The sequence below is a fragment of the Canis lupus genome, chromosome 25 (assembly GCF_003254725.2).
Source record: "Canis lupus dingo isolate Sandy chromosome 25, ASM325472v2, whole genome shotgun sequence".
In the NCBI taxonomy this organism is placed as follows: Eukaryota; Metazoa; Chordata; class Mammalia; order Carnivora; family Canidae; genus Canis; species Canis lupus.
Window position 1 is genome coordinate 18,134,720 of NC_064267.1, and position 16,098 is coordinate 18,150,817.

At 42.4% G+C, this 16,098-nt stretch overlaps 1 protein-coding gene across 3 annotated transcripts in view; it reads right to left on the reverse strand.

The window, feature by feature from the left end:
* ZMYM2 (zinc finger MYM-type containing 2) overlaps window positions 1–8,806 on the reverse strand; it is a 120,285-nt gene extending 111,479 nt beyond the window's left edge. For 2 of the 3 annotated variants that reach the window (XM_035716038.2, XM_035716016.2), the window contains exons 1-2: window positions 8,342–8,497; window positions 7,461–7,526 (exon numbers count right to left, since the gene is read on the reverse strand). The gene's annotated coding sequence lies outside the window, so the exon portion shown is untranslated. Of the gene's footprint in view, window positions 1–7,460; window positions 7,527–8,341; window positions 8,498–8,635 lie in introns of those variants that run through there. The other variant, XM_025462769.3, reaches the window with a different exon arrangement.
* Window positions 8,807–16,098: the final 7,292 nt, after the last annotated feature.

Genomic DNA, 16,098 nt, shown 5'->3' on the forward strand with positions numbered 1-16,098 from the left:
TAGATTTTGCTCAAGTCATGATCTCAGGGTCCTGAGATCAAGCCCTTGTGTCTGGCTCCGCATTCAGCAAGGAGTCTGCTTGGGATTCTCTCTCTTTCCCTCTGCCCCTCCCCTCCAGTACTGTGCTCTATCGAAAATAAATAAGTAAATCTTTAAATTTACTCATTTTAAGTGAAAAGTTTGACAATTCTTTGTAAATTTATACACTTATGCAGTCATCATCACAACGTAGTTTAAGAAAACTTTCATCACCCCAAAAGTTCCCTCATAAGCAAGGGCAGACTTGAACCCCAATCTCTCTGGCTCCAAACTCATGTCACACTGCAAATCCCCTAGCAACATCAAGTAGCAAAAATAAATTTTTTAGACAGAAAAAAACAAATTAAGCCTCACTAGTTCCCCTTCCATGTGAGGCACCAACATACCACTAGAACCACGCCCACATTCCATGATCTCAGCAAATTCAAACATTTACTAAAATTTGGATATGCCTAATATAAGTAAAGCAAAAAGAGTAGATACTGTGTGCTGTTCTGGGTTGTTGTTTTTTTTTTTCTCCCTAAATGTAAAAGCAGTTTGAAATGGGAAAGATAAATGAACACTAAAGTCCAGGAGAAAGGTAGGATGAAAACAGCTGGGCAAGAACATAAGGATGGAAAATGTAACATACAAATAAAGTAAGGAATAAAAGTAGTCAAGAGTTTGGGTCATGGAAAACAAAGACTAACTTGAACATAAGCTGCTCTTTGATATGCAACATAAAACTGTTCAGATATCGAATTAAATGACTTACCAATAAGCAGGAGTTAAAATATCTGATTAAGAAACAGAACTAGGGGATCCCTGGGTGGCGCAGCGGTTTGGCGCCTGCCTTTGGCCCGGGGCGCGATCCTGGAGACCCGGGATCGAATCCCACATCGGGCTCCCGGTGCATGGAGCCTGCTTCTCCCTCTGCCTGTGTCTCTGCCTCTCTCTCTCTGTGTGACTATCATAAATAAATAAATAAATAAATAAATAAATAAATAAATAAAATAATAAGAAACAGAACTATACAATCTATACAATTTAAGATAGTCAAAGAAAAATAAAAATACACAGTGAGACAATATTCATAGTAATTAAAGTTGAAAAGTTAAGGGGTAACTGAGTGGCTCAGTCAGTTAAGTGTCTGACTCTGGGGGCACCTGTCTGGCTCAACTGGTTAACTGTCTGCCTTCAGCTCGAGTCATGATCTTAGAGTCAGAGGTTCAAGCCAAGTCAGCATGGAGTTGGCTTCTCCCTCTCCCTCTACCCCTACCCCCTGCTCCTGCTCTCTCTCAAATACATAAAATTTAAAAAGTGTCTGAGTCTTGATTTCAGCTTGGGTCATGATCTCAGGGTTCTGGGATGGAGTCCATCAGGCTATGCACTGGGCATGGGGTCTGTGTGGGAGTGAGTCTCTCTCTCTCTCTCTCTCTCTCTCTCTCTCCCCCCCCTCCCTCTGTCCCTTCCCTACTTCCAAGCACATAGAAAGAAAGAAAGAAAGAAAGAAAGAAAGAAAGAAAGAAAGAAAGAAGAGAAAAGAGAAAAGGAAAAGGAAAAGAATTAAGTTAAAAACAACTTAATCTTATAATGATTTTACATAACTATATTAAAACAAAAACAGGGATGCCTGGGTGGGTGGCTCAATGGTTGAACATCTGCCTTTGGCTCAGGGCATGATCCCAGGTCCAGGGATCGAATCCCACATCCCTGCAAGGAGCCAGCCTCTCTCTCTCTCTCTCTCTCTCTCTCTCATGAATGAATAGTCTTTAAAAATAAATAAATAAATAAATAAAACAAAATTTTCATTACTTCAAAAACATAAGAATTTAAATACCACATCAGGGCCAGAAATACTTAAAATAAACTGAAATAATTAAAATATGACAAGCCTTGAAGAAAAAAATACAAATAGAGATAGGATAAAAGAATAGAACAAAAATTTTATTTAAACTAAATTTTTACTTATACTCTAACATTTCTTTACTTCTACAAAACCGGATTAACAATTCATTAATCTGATCATTACTGGCCTAACCACTTACAAATTCCAAATTATGGTCCTAGAGTGTAGCATTAGGTGTAGCACTAGAAGTCTAGATGAAATGCTCTTCTAAGCACTGGGCCAAAGCAAGTGCTGGCTAACTACTAATAGAATATATTTGTTATAATTATTTGATATATGATAAATGTTATAATATACAATTTGTCAAATAAATTATTTCTGCAGTGCCCTGATTACCCTGGACTATTCTCAGTCTGGTCCAGCCAGCTCAATAGTCCAAGAAATACTGCTCTTTCTAATCAAAAGACATGCCTCTTAGAAATGATTATAAAATTGTTCCATTATTACACAGAAAGTCACTTTAATGCCTTTAGATTACAAAACCATGAATTCAGTTCCACATTCTTATAATAATAAATCCAGATAATGTAACTATCTAGGTGGCTATAGCAAAAGTACATACAGCATTCCCTAAAGTAAAAAAAACTAAAGGATTTGTCTCATTGTGGGTCATATCCTGTGAACTTTCTTCTGTCTGATATCTGTAACTAAGCACCACAATCTCACTTAAAATCAGCATTTAAGTATTTTTCTTATCCAACTTAAATGTAGTCACAAAGAAATGTTTATTCTAAGAATTGTAACATATTTCCCAATTTTAATGAGGTTGCAACAATTAATTCCACTCATAATAGATTATAATTACTCTTAAATTATAATTTAATTTTAAATATGAGAACTATATTAAAATATTTAAGAATAAAATATTCTCAATTTTTTTTTAATAAAGGTACAATTGGCACATAACATTGTATTGTTTTAGGTGCATTATTTTTAACCTTTAAATTTTTTTTTTTTTAACCTTTAAATTTTTAATTCACAAAATAAATTAAACCTTCAAATTCACTAAGAACACCAGAGGAAAGAAATCTAGAACCACTCTGGAGAAATAAGACAAACCTGAATCTTGGCAGCATAGTGATATTAAAAAGAAGGGTTAAGGAGTGCCTGGGTGGCTCAGTCAGTTAAGCATCTGCCTTCCACTCATGATCCCAGGGTCCTGGTATGGTGCCCCAGGTCCGGCTCCCTGCTCAGTGCATGAATCTGCTTCTCCCAATCCCCCCTGCTAATGCTCTCTCTTGCTGTCTCTCTCTCTCAAATAAATAAAATCTTTGCAACAAACAAAAACAGGGACGCCTGGGTGGTTAAGCGGTTTAGCACATGCCTTCAGCCCAGGGCATGATCCTGAAGACCCGGACCCAGGATCAAGTCCCACATCGGGCCCCCTGCATGGAGCCTGCTTCTCCCTCTGCCTGTGTCTCTGCCTCTCTCTCTCTCTCTCTCTCTCTCTCTCTCTCTCTCTCGTGTCTCTCATGAATAAATAAATAAAATCTTAAAAAAAAAATGGTTAAAATTCTCTAACAGTAATATAACTCTTCAAGAAAGAAAAAACTTTTGAATATTTGTTTATTACATGTATCTAGTTTTTGTGATGTAATAATGGAACAAATATTCAAAAGCTTTTTCTTAAACCAGATCTATTAAATATTCATTACCTAATTACACTAATATCCAAAGTTTACTCTCAAATCATTTCTTGTATTAGTAAATATTAATACTTACAGGACACTAATCAAATCAGTAAAAATAAAACCCCAGTCATATACTGCTTTCAATTTAAGGACCAGGAACTTTTCTTAAATTTTATTACTTCTAACTTTCAATGTACTGCTATTAAGTTAAAAATAAAATAGAACTAAGAACAAATCCCAAACTAGTCATATGACCAGGAATTTTTCTTAAATTTTATTACTTCTAACTTTCAATGTACTGCTATTAAGTTAAAAATAAAATAGAACTAAGAACAAATCCCAAACTAGTCATATGTAAACTGATTTTGTAAACATCCATCTACACATCCTTTTTAAACTCTAAAATAGATTTTCCCATTGGTTTACAAAAACTTTCTCCGTGGTTCCAAAGTGTTATATAAAGCTTGATGCAAAAAATTAATAGATTTTAAAAATATGCAATAAAACAACAGATATGCTCACAATCCAAATTTTAACATTTTAAGATAACCAATTTATCTTGTTACTAAGTTTGTTTTTGGTGCTGGCCCTCATAATTCCTTACCCATTTCTATCTTAATAATAGAAATCTAAGATTCCAAAGTGACTTCTTTAAAAAACAGGTTGCAAATAAAAAAATTTGCAACTCCAACTATGTAAAACAATTTTCTTGCTGGTATACAACCAAAATAAAAAATAAAATACAATTGTTACCTAGAGTTGCATAGTTAAAAATCATGGATTTATCCAACAGTACTTTTTCTCACTGACAACTTCATAGGTCTTACATATTAGTGTGTAAGAACTTTTAGATTTGAATAGTTCAAAAGTCCTGTTCAAATCTAAAACTTCAATTTTACTCTCTAACAAGAATAGAAAAAAATTAGCCAACTGAAATTAAAAAACGGAAAATGGATGGAGTCAAACTTAAAACGCCCTACCCAAATACTATTTGAAAATTCAGAGGGAGAAAAGACTTGCATTTGGGCTCCCCTAAAAATACACATGCAAATTGAATATGCCAGAGTCTTCTTAAACACTATTCGATATAGTAATATATAAATTAATAATATTGTTAATGGAGCAGAGACAGATATTAATGCCTAGATGACAGAAAATGTAAAATTTCTTATTATCCACACCTTTTGAAACATAGAGCTCCAGCATTTCATACATATTCTTTCCACCACAATAATACCGCAGCATCTGATCATAGGACTCACTTTGTCTCAAAAGTACAAAGTTTATGCACTTTTTTACCTCAAACAAGAGCAAAATAGAATAATCTTTTTTTTTAATTTTTATTTATTTATGATAGTCACACAGAGAGAGAGAGAGAGAGGCAGAGACACAGGCAGAGGGATAAGCAGGCTCCATGCACCGGGAGCCCGACGTGGGATTCGATCCCGGGTCTTCAGGATCGCGCCCTGGGCCAAAGGCAGGCGCCAAACCGCTGCGCCACCCAGGGATCCCTAGAATAATCTTTAAGAAAATATTACTGGGGTGCCTGGGTGGCTCAGTTTGTTAATTAAGCCCTGGACTCTTGATTTCGATTCAGATTGTGATCTTAGGGTTGTGAGATCCAGCTCTGCAAGGAGGCTCCACGCCAGAGCAGAATCTGCTTAAGATTCTCTTTTAACGAAACTCTCCCTCTTCCTCTGTCTATCCTTCTCCCTTTTGGTATTTTTAAACAAATGAATTTTAAAATCTGAGCCAAATGATTAAGTGTAAAAAGGACCACTTTTTGGTATTATCAGAAAAAAACATGGCCTTCATTAGCGCATATATATATATATATATATATATATGTTGATATTAGAGATTCTCCTGGTTATATATTTTGTTATGTCGCATCTCCAAATGTCTATTAAATATAACCAATTTACCAACCTTCCTATCAACATGATTAAGAACAAAGAAAAAATCTGAGAAAGTTAAATCTTTTGTGAAAATATGTGTTGATAAAATAAGCATTGCCCATCTATGCAAAAGATCTGATCCTTGATCCATTATATCAATGATTTAATACCTGAAAAGAGCTATAAACTCATCACACAAGTTATATTCATTCAAGCTGCAGTATTTATGAAACAATTATCAACTCTGAATTGTACACAGATATACTGAAAAAGAAATTACTCCTGATTCAAGTAGTTTGTAAATAAGGCAGTAAAATAATCTAAGGGTAACTACAGTGGCCATTATCTTTTTAAAAGGTACTCAGTAAGATTCAAACATTTGCTATTTTCTCTAGGAAAAGAAAATAAGTTGAGAGTATTCTAACCTTGGCTTTTTCACTGTTTCAATTCCCAAATGTGTAAAACAAATATATTATGTACTTTAAAACAGGACAGCAGAGTTGCTGAACGTAGGCACTGTACAACAGAGTTGCTGAACGTAGGCACTGTAATCATGCTGCTTATTTGATACTACTACTACTACTACCTGGTACCTTCCTATGCCTGTTTCCTCCTCTACAAATTAGGAATAAAAACAGTAGGTATATCACTGGTCTCTCACAATATCACACTATTACACAGTACCTCATTTTGTGAGGATTATATTACTTATCACTTTAGTTACGTGTTGAGAGTTATAGAATGTAAATGACAGGTACACAAAGGTTCAGCATTACTACCTTCACTCATAAAGTTGTTTCCATAATAAACATTTTTTTTAAAAAACTTAGAATTATGCTGGCATATAAGGACTCAACATATGCTGCTTTCATTACTCTGCAGGCCACTTGCTAAAATTAAAGGAAATAAAAAATAATAATAATAATAAAATAAAATTAAAGGAAATAATAATACATGAGAGTGCCTTGCATTGTGCCTACAATGTTGTGTATTAAAATATAAGTTGCCATCCTCACATTATCCTACAGATCAGTATTCAGTAAAGACTGATCTCTATTAACTATCTTTTGATCCATTTGAGACTTAGTATTTAAGCATAAGCTACTATATGACTCACATCTGACAGAGAGCTACAACTTACAGCATCAACTGTCAATGAGATACAGTGTGTCCAGAGTTTAGGAAATATACTGTGTCCAGAGTGCTAGCTTCACTGATATTTTGTAACTAATTTCAATTGACAGAAATTTTGACTGGTTATGTTTATTTTACTGTCTAGCATATTAGAAGATTGTTTCTTAAAACCAACAAATTACAAGCATTAAACAATAATTCAGGTGACACATTCAAGAATGACTCAAGTGAAGACTATTCGACACAGAAGACAGAAGACAGACGACTACGAGATCATTTGGAGCCCTGGACTAGTGTCAACACGGTAGCAACACAGGTTACCCAGTTGGATAAATTAGGGTGGTCTTCATGCCCTTTCCAAAGCAAAGTCATGAAAGAGTTCTACTAACTCATGAGCCCTAAGAGTCTTTTAAATCAGACAGAAACAAAAAGTTAAATGATTCTATTTTTTCCAATCCCTGCAATCAATTATTCAATGGAAAGGAAGAAAAAGTGTTAAAGACGTTTGCATGCATAGCATTTAAAACGAAATAACTACAATTCCCACTTTGGAACTCTAGAGGGCACCAGAAATATGCCCTCCTTTGCACCACCCCTCCTCCCGGGTAACGTGAGCAGCTGCAGGAGCCCGTCGTCTGGTTGCTGAGGTTGGTATTGCAGCAGCAGGAGAGATGTCTGCAGCGGTGCAAACAGCAGCGCCCACTCCCAGCTGCCTCACCAGCCATTACCCAGGCTTCACCCCGAGGGCAGCTGCCACCCAAGGGAAAGCTCCTCCCCCTCAAAACAACGGGGATGGACAAGTCCCACGGCTGTACCCCTACAACCTGACAACGTCCTTTAAGATCAACAAATTAGGGGCGAAGGACTCACAATGGGGGTGCTTTCCTCACTTTCTGCCAAAGACGCACCAGATGGGGTTGAACGCGATTCCTGGTCCTGGGGTAAGAGGAAAAATGAAAAATGGATCAAGAACATCTAACCAGGTGGTAGAACCAAGCCCTTTCCACCAGGAGGAAGCCGAGACGAGAATAAGAGGTCAAGGAGGTTTGGCCCTTCTATTATTACTCCCCAGCCAACAATCCCCTCCTACGTAAAGTAGAGCAAAACCGCGCAAAATATATATCTGGGACCAAAACCCACGTGAAAGGCAAAATCTGGAGGGAGGAGGCTGGAGGGCACCAAGCCTGCTACTGAAAAGGGGGGGAAGGGCAGACGTTGCCTCGACGCCAGCAAGGATCCGTATTCCCTCCTAAATTTGCCCACCCAGCGTCATCCCCGTCACTCCGGGCACCAATTCGGAGGTAAGGGGTAGCTCACGTCACCGCCGGGCTGCTATCTCCCATATTTGCCCCAAGCAGTTGCCCTGGGCCCGAGACTTGCCCCCCCCCCTTGCAGTCGGCGACCAGCAGCGCTGCCTCCCCGTCCGCCATTAGAGACCCAGCCAAACAATACGTGAGGAGCGAGAGCCGCGCAGCGCAGCCCGGGGAAGGGAAGAGCGACGGAGGGGACCCGGCGGGGGAAGAGGCAGCACCCTCGCCCCGAAAAACTTGGGGACCTCGGGCTACCGCGGAGACGGTGCGAGCGCAGCCCCGAGAGCGGGAGAACCAACTGAGGCGCCCCTCCCCCCACCGCCCCACCACCACCACCCCCCCCGCAAGAAAGAAAGGAAAAATACCCCGCGACCTCCCGCCGCCCCGGCCCGGGCCGCCCCCCGGCCCCCGAGCGACCCCCGCCTCTGGCGTCCGCCTCACCCAGCCCTCCCGGCCTCTCCCTCACTCTCGCAGCCCTTCGGGCCGCACGCGAAGACGCCTGTGACATGAGCGGAGCCCGGAGCAGCCCCCGAGGCCCCGACGCGGCAGCGGCGACGGCGGCCGCGCCGCGGGGTATTAATCCCGGGTCGGTGGGAGGCTCCGGAGGCTGCCCTCACCCATCTCCGCCTCCCCAGCCGCCTCCGCCTCCGCCTCCTCCTCCCGAGGCTGCGCTGCTCCCAGCCACCCCCACTATCGGCGGACCCGGACTGGAAAGACAGCGGGGATAAGCCTCACCCGGTTCTGGCTGCGGCTCCGCGGAACGAACCTCCCCTCCCCCGGCCCACCCCCCTTCGGCAACACGCACAACTCCGCTCGGTCCAGTCCCGGGTTTAGCGCTGGTGAGGAGGAGGAGGCGGAGGAGGCGGTGGCGCGGCCGAGCCCGGGGAGGCTCCGCCCTCCGCGCCCTCATTGGCCGGCGGGGAGGGCGGGCCGGGGCGCCTCGGGCGCGCCCATTGGCCCCCTCTGCTGTCCTTCAGGACCCCCCTCGGGGGGGTGGTCCGAAGGGCTGTCCGTCAGGCGCGGGCCACGCCCCCCGGCGTTGCCGTTCCACTCCCCCCTCCGCCGGCGCTCGGCCCTCGGCCGCGTCCCCTCCCCTCCTTACCCCCGCCTCCCTCCCCGCCCCCACCCCCGGGTCCGTCAGGGTCAGGCAGCCCGAGTTACGCTGCCCGCTGCCCGCTGCCCCAGCCGCCGGCTCGCTCCCTGGGGGTCCGGGGTGCCCTCCAGGGCCCGGGACGGCCCGACACCGGGGCCGTGGCCGCCTACCCTGACTCGGGCCTGGGCGCCCGGGCCCCTGGAGCCGCTCCCAGCGACCCTGCCTGAGGAGAGACGCGGCCTCGATGTCCTCGGCGCCCTCCCTGTCCAGTGCGTGACGCCCCCCGGGAGGGCCGCGCCCGGGCAGGGGCCGCAGCGAGGCACGGCGGGAGGTCGGGGCAGCGCGCGCAGGGGGTTCCCGCGTGCGCTGAGGGGGTGGGAGCACCTCCACCGTCGCCTCAGCCCGTGGGGAATTGTCCCCCCACCTCCCGTCACGGCTGTAGGAGGAGACGACGTCCTCCATTTTGTCGGGACTGCTGTGGGAACTTGGGACCAATTCAAAACCAAAGCCCGTGGGGCTGGGAAACTTGGCCCCGCGAAGCCCCAACTGGGCTCCGCCATTCGGCCGAGGGCACAGCCCCTGATTCCAGCGTGTGCGTCCGAGGGGCCCCTGGGGCGGGCGCCACAGGGCACACACCCAGACGCCGCTCCCCGCCTGCATCCACCAAGATGGAGGAAGCTGCGGGCTCCCCGGGAGCGGGGCTCCCGCCTGTCGGAGGGGCCGCGGCCTCCCCTCGGCGTGTCCTCCCGCGCTGCCGTCGTCCTCCTCCGCAGCCTCGTTCGGTGGCCCTCCCCAGCCTCTACCCAGCCTCCCCACGGCCTCCACCGTCTCCTGGTCCTCAACCGTGGATGGAGACTCCACTCCGCGGTCGGCCCTATCGCTTCGCCCCGCCGGGGCTGCCCGGGTGCGGGGAGTCGAGCGGAGGTGCGGGGCGTCGCGCCGGGGCCCGACGCGGGCGTGCCCGGGGCGCCACATCCACCGTGGGGCTCCTCTTTGTTCACCGTCTACACCTACGTCTTCGGCGCACGTCATGGTGCTGTACGATCTCCAAGATCCCAGCCAAGAGGGCAGGGAGGCCTCTTCCGTCTCACCCTGGCGGTGGCTGGCGGGACTGCAGCCGCTGGCGGGGGACAAATGGGGGACGAGGTAGACTTGTCACTCGCCGGGTTATCTCGCGCCGCTGCCTGTTAAAAAGTACACGTGCGATGGCACCGCGGAAAGGGCAACGCGGTGGTGACGAACCTGAGGTTTTTAATGAACTAGTCAACTTCTCGTAAAAACTGATGTCACACAGTTGTAGATGACACGGAGCGTCATCTAGTAGAGATTCATTCATTCATAATCCTTCCACCTAGAACTAAACGCAATAAATATACTGCTCTTTAAGTTGAATACCCAACATGTATTTCACCCAACTTTCTCAGAATGTCATATTTATTTTTCAGTAAACATTTCTTAATTGAAAATTTTGTCAGTTTTCAATACAATATTCTTGTAAAACTGGGTAAAATATTATTGTTCCTCCAGTACTGTTTTACATTGACATTCTTTTTTTTTTTTTTAAGATTTTATTTATTTGATGAAGAGAGAATGAGCTCCAGCAGGCAGTTGGGAGGAGCGCAAAAAGAGGGAGAAGCAGATAACCCCTAAGCAGGGAGCCCTAAGCGGGGCTTGATCCCAGAACTCCCAGATCTCGACCCTAGCCAAAGGCAGATGCTCAAGGGTAGGGCCCCTTAGGGGCCATGTAGGTGCCCCTAAGGTGACATTCTTGATGTCACTATATTCACAACAGACACATCCTCTATTACCAAATGCAGGGTAACATTGTAATGATAATATGAGACCTGACACCATCCCTTTTCTGTTATCTATACCAAAGCAATAGCTCCTACTCCTTGATTTTACAGTTGGAAGGCTTCAATAGGTACTTCCCAATAAGCTCTGTCACAGACTTATTTGCTTAATTGGGTTTCCACATGTTCAGTTTGAGGAAGTTCTAGAGTGCTATCAACTTCCTGGCATTATTGCCATTTTATAACTAATAAGAATAATACAGTAGGATATATTATTCACATTTTGTATACCTTCATTTAAGTCTATTTGCCCAGGAAAATGCTCACTGGGTTGCCTGCGTAATATCAGGGAGATACCTAGTTCAGAGCTAAGAACTGGTAAAAAAAAAAAAAAAAAAAAAAAAAAAAAAAGTCATAATTAAAATTAAAATTACACTTTATTTTACGCAAAAATAATTTTAAAAATAAATATTTGGATGTTTGTAACAGCTTATTCATAATTTCCATAAAGGTATAAACAACCTGGGACACCTGGGTGGCTCAGGAGGTTGAGAGTCGGCCTTTGGCTCAGGGTGTGATCCCGAGGTTCCGGGATTGAGTCCCACATCAGGCCCCCTGAGAGGAGCCTGCTTCTCTCTCTGCTTGTGTCTCTGCCTCTCTCTCTCTGCCTCTAATGAATAAATAAATAAAATCTTTTTTAAAAAAGGTATAAACAACCCAAATGTCCATTAATTTATGAATGTATAAACCAAAGGTGATATATCTATACCATGAAATATTATTCATCCATAACATGGAATGAAGTTCTGATCCATGCTACAACATGGATGCACCTTGAAGACATTATACCAAATGAAATAAACTGAACACCAAAGACCACTTGTTGATGAATGATTATGTGAATTATCCAGGCAAAGTAAATCTATAGAGACAGAAAGTAGATTATTTGTTGCGTAGGCCTAGAGAGGTGAGGAGAGAATGGAGAAATAAAAATGTCTAAAATTGGCTATAGTGATGGTAGGACAACTCCGAATACATTAAAAACACTGAATTGTTCACTTTAAGTGTGAGAACTGTATGATATGGAATTATAACTCAATAAAGCTGTTACTAAAAATCTGTGTCTATGTGTATGTGTGTGGGTGGGGGGAGAGTTATTCAGTGCTAATCACAAAAGCATACTAAGCATTGCAGGAAGGCAACATAAAGACTTGAGCAGAAGACTTGCATTTTAAAATTTTTTTTTTTAATTTTTATTTATTTATGATAGTCACACAGAGAGAAAGAGAGAGAGGCAGAGACACAGGCAGAGGGAGAAGCAGGCTCCACGCACCAGGAGCCCGATGTGGGATTCGATCCCGGGTCTCCAGGATCGCGCCCTGGGCCAAAGGCAGGCGCCAAACCGCTGCGCCACCCAGGGATCCCAAGACTTGCATTTTAAATACGTGTTTGGCCACTCAAAACCTTAAGCAAGTTACCTTCTCTCTGAGCCGTATAGTCATTTACAAAATAGAGTAATGCAGCATTGTTGTAAGGACCAAATAACTTATGTGCAAGTGATATAAAAATGTTAGAAGTTGTTGAGCACCTGGGTGACTCAGTTGTTAAGAGGCTGACTCTTGGTTTCGGCTCAGCTCGGGTCATGATCTCAGGGTCAGACCTCAGGGTGGTGAGAGCATGACCTCAGGGTGGTGAGATCAAGCCCCACCTTCAGTAAGGTTTCTGCTGAAGCTTCTCTCCCTCTTCCTTTTCCTCTTCTTATCCTTCCCCCTCTGCTCCTCCCTCTTTGTTCCTCCATACCAGCCTCCACACCTCCCCCCCACTTCCACTCTCTCTCTCTAAAATAAATAAATCTTTTTGAAAAATGTTAGAAGTTGCTAAAACAGTGTATCTTGAAAATCTCATCACAAAAGAAACAAATTTCTAATTGTGTGATCATAGATTTTAATGACTTATTGTGATGATCATCTCTTTCTGTATATATAAATACGATTATACTATATACCTATATGTGTACATATATAGAAACCAAGAGCTTACCAGTAATTGAAATGCAATATAATAGTTATTCTGAGCACAGCTTAGGAGACAGAATGCCCAAGTTTGAATTCTGGCTTTATCCATAACTAGCTGGGTGATTTTAGGGATGTGTTAACTTTCAAAACCTAAGTTTTAACATGTATAAAATGCAGATACTAATTTCACTATCACAGAGTTTGAGGGGGACTCAATGGGCATACATATGTGAAACTTGCACCTCACACTTATTAGGACCTCAAAAACATTAGCTGTTTTTTATTACTGATAACTGACTTAGTGGAATATTTTTTAAATTCTTTATAATATTTTGCAAGGAAGAAAAACAAACTGATAACTCTATCATAATTACCACGCTAGGCTATAATCCCCCCAAAAATGATCATGATAACCATTATCATCATTACAAATCTTCAAAGAAATGTACTTCAAATCAAAGTTTGTTTGTTTGTTTGTTTTGGAAAGGTGCTCATAGTACGTCTCATCTTCCCAATATGGAGAGTAGAAAATTAGAAGTTCAGAAAGAAGAATTGTTTGGGGCTGGGGATAGGAGAGTAAAATTGACTAAACCTTTTAACTTTTACCATTGAAGGGGGGGGCAATACTTTAATCATTGAAGCACTGAGAAAAAATTTTCTGTGGGAGAAGGAACAAAAACTCAAAGAAGCTCAACATGGCTAATTGCTGCATAAAATTGCATGCTTGGGTAGAGTGCTTCTAACAGAATTAAACAAAAATAATATTAAATAAAAATTGTTAGTTTTAGCATGTTTGACTTTTAACAATTAGCTTATACTGAATGATAATTGATATAGCAATCAAAAATATTTTTTCTTCTAAAGATTTATTTATTCATGAGAGACACAGAAAGAGAGAAGCAGAGACATAGGCAGAGGAAGAAACAGGCTCCATGCAGGAAGCCCAATGTGGGACTCAGTCTCGGGACCCCAGGATCATGCCCTGAGCTGAAGGCAAACGCTCAACCACTGAGCCACCCAGGCATCCCAACAATCAAAAATCTTAATAATGTTGTTCTATCATTGTGAAGAAAAGGTGAAGTCCTGATAAGTTAAAATAAGTCAAGTGTACAATTTTACTTGACAAACTACTTGTATAGTACATATAGTGTCAGGAATTGTCTGTGTTCATTGTGAATAATAACATATTATCCTCTTAACAATTCTATGAAGTAATTAATATTACTGTCCCACTTTTACAGATAAGAAAACTGAAGTAAAAAAAGGCTAGGGAGGCAGGGCACCCAGCTGGAGTCAGTGCAGCATGTGACTCTCGATCTTGGGGTTGTCAGTTCAAGCCGCGTGTTGGGCATAGAGCTTACTTTAAAAAAATAAACAATGGGGATCCCTGGGTGGTGCAGCGGTTTGGCGCCTGCCTTTGGCCCAGGGTGCGATCCTGGAGACCCGGGATTGAATCCCACATCGGGCTCCTGGTGCATGGAGCCTGCTTCTCCCTCTGCCTGTGTCTCTGCCTCTCTCTCTCTCTCTCTCTGTGACTATCATAAATAAATAAAAATTTATAAATAAATAGATAAATAAATAAATAAATAAACAATGTCTTTGAAGATTAACAACAACAACAAAGAAAGGTTAGGGAACTTACTTATCCAAGGTCACAAGTGTACAAAGTGATGGAGAGAGACTCATGGCCCCAGGATTCTTGGCTCTACAGTCCATAGGCTTAACCACCCCATCATGCTACCTCTCCACGGTAGTCCTTTGCTAATCCTTCTCTTAAATAAATCATCTTAGACCATTTAAAACACAGCACAAAATAATACATTCTGGAGCAGTAGCTTATAAACCTTTTTGACCATGTCAACCACTAGGATATATATTATACATAGAGCCCAAGTACAAGCCCACCTATATTCATTACTAGATAACAAAACAAAAGTTACATAGAAGAATTATTCCCTTTACTATCTAAGATGCATTTCAATATTTTCTATTCTAGTCTATTTAAATCTAGTCTATACTGTTTTCTCCCCTTTTTTAAAAAATAAACAGTGGCTTCAGCCATCCAAATTGATTTCATGGTGTACAAACTGTGGTTTGAAAAACATTATTCTAAAGAAAGCAAATCATGGATAAAATCAAGTTCTAAAACAGAAGTAAAAACACAAGATGATATCAGAAACTGAGTAATCTGGAATGAAATATAAGTTGAAAACCCCATTTTTAAAAATAGACATTTAAGCTGCCATTCTTCCTAAATATATGAGCTACTTATTCCTTCCTAACAACATGCTTTACACTTTATAAAACTGTAAAGCAGCCAATTAACAATGTCTCTGAAAAAGCAATGTGATGGTTTAGGAAAGAATGAAGAGTTAGAGTTGATACTGATTCTACCATTCATTAACTTCGTGACCTTAGACCTTTCTGAGCTTCAGTTTCTTCTTCAATAAGATGAGGGAATTGTACATAATATTCCAGTAAAGGAAAATCCCCTTTTTTTCCTTATACTCTTCTCATGCCCCTGGTATCCCAACACCTCCAACCAACCTTTTCTTACTTGTCTAGCTCATTATGAACATTCCCTTCTGCTCATCTCAGTTCCTGTGGCTATTTTATTAAATAATAAAACACGTTTATACCTATATTCTTTGTTTTTATTGGAGTTCAATTTGCCAACATATAGCATAACATGCAGTGCTCATCCCGTCAAGTGCCCCCCTCAGTGCCCATCACCCAGTCACCCCAACCCCCCGCCCACCTCCCTTTCCACTTGTATATCTATATTCTTAACAAAGTTACTTCTTTGTTATTCTTCACAAATTTACTTCAAAGTTATTCTTCACTCGTCCTTAGCTGGTTCACACTAGAATATGGAGACCCATCGTGTTCCTCATTTTATCTCCCAGTAAGTCTTGCCCATCCAAGTGTCTTCTAAGTTTTAGAGGTACTAACTGGAAAATAGAAGAAAACTTTTTTTAAAAAGATTTTATTTATTTATTCATGAGAGACATCGAGAAAGAGGCAGAGACATAGGCAGAGGAAGAAGCCCCATGCGGAGACTGGATCCCAGGACCCTGGGATCATGCCCTGAGCTGAAGTCAGATGCTCAACCACTGAGCCACCCAGGCGCCTCTAGAAGAACATTTTATTTATTTTTTTTTTTAATTTTTATTTATTTATGATAGTCACACAGAGAGAGAGAGAGAGAGAGGCAGAGACATAGGCAGAGGGAGAAGCAGGCTCCATGCACCGGGAGCCCGACGTGGGATTCGATCCCGGGTCTCCAGGATCACGCCC